The sequence below is a fragment of the Trachymyrmex septentrionalis genome, unplaced genomic scaffold, assembly GCF_001594115.1.
Source record: "Trachymyrmex septentrionalis isolate Tsep2-gDNA-1 unplaced genomic scaffold, Tsep1.0 scaffold210, whole genome shotgun sequence".
NCBI classification, from domain to species: domain Eukaryota; kingdom Metazoa; phylum Arthropoda; class Insecta; order Hymenoptera; family Formicidae; genus Trachymyrmex; species Trachymyrmex septentrionalis.
The window spans coordinates 102,145-103,748 of NW_017305289.1; positions in this window are offsets into that span (position 1 = coordinate 102,145).

Sequence of the window (1,604 nt, forward strand, 5' to 3'; positions counted from 1 at the left end):
TTCAATTACTTTTAAAAAAGTAATTACTTAACTTTTTCAGCTTTTATAAGATTTCATTCGAAATTATAGAATGCAAAATCTGATCAAATATGATTAAGAGCATTAAAAATATGATTAAGAGCATTAATTAATGAGTTCTCTTTAATCTCGTTATCATTATCAAGAATCTCTTAGTCATATTCTGGAGTATTCTAGACACAGTATTCTAGACACAGGCTTCTATATATCTATACTACTATCCTCCCCCACCCCCCTCCCCTCTGTATAGGTATATATATTTAATATAATCTGTACTCAATAATCTGTAGCTTTGATAGTTTCTTAGCTGTTTACAAGTGGTATTTTAATTTGCATCGATATAAATCGATGAGAAATCAAAGCATAAAATCAAACCCTGGTGAAAGAGTTTCGCTGAAATTATTCCACGTTTTGGAACATTTCAGCGAAATTGCTGAAACTTCACTGGAAATAAATTTTTCAGCTAACATATTAAAAAATCACTGAAATCCAACCAAAATTTCTCTGAAATTCTTGCTGAAATTTGTCTTAAAATTTTACTGAAATTTTTCTGAAACTTTGTCAAAAAATTTTTCAGCAAAAAATCGCTGAAATTAAACTCAAATTTTGTTGAAATGCTGAAATTTTGTTGAAAAGTGTTTTAAAACATGGAATCATTTCAGCAACATTTTTCCACCAGAGAAATTATATATTTGCTAATTGAAAATTAAACAACGACCAAAATATGACACAATGATGTGACGGAAACATCGGTTGGTCAATTTTTTGTCACTTAATGTCATTCGTACCAACATGACCAGAATTTGACATCAAAGTGATCTGTGTTTGCTACCTGGTAGTCACTATATCGGTTTTAAAAAATTTGTAATTCACATAACATATAACTATAATATGGATGTTTAGTACTAGAAGTGAATCTTGAAATACACTTTTAATAATGACAATAATGTTTAAAAGCAATATTTAATTTAAATTCACTAATTGTTGAGCTTAGTTCCCGACGATTGTTTTTCCCCGATTCGGTCGTTTTTTTATATAATAACGCGTCGAAGTGAGTTTAATTTTATCAATATTGTACGTGAGAGAGCTAAATTCAACAATTTCTCAAAAAGTAATAATTTGTTACTTTTTCAAGTAACGATAATGGTAACTTGTTATTTTTTAAAATAAATAACTAGAGACGAGTTATTTTTATAACTGCTGTAACTGCTGTAACGATAATGTGTTATTTTTTAAGGTAACATTTTTTTAAGGTAACGCTTCCAACTCTGTTCACTATAGTTAATTCGCATTATTCTCTACTGATAGAAAAGAGAACTGCAGGAGATACATATTTATTCACCTATCTATTGTAGATCTGGACTTATCGACAGTCGATAATAATGCTATCTGTATAAATCAGTATAAAAAATTTTAAAATTATAAAATAATATATTAATAAATTTCTATTAAAACTTACTTTCTTTTTCTTGAAAAGAAACCAATAAAGTAGTGATTAGAACAATCTATGCTCATTACATTCAGATTCGAAATTGTGTCTCTCTCTGTCTCTCTCTCTCTCTCTCTCTCTCTCTCTCTCTCTCTCT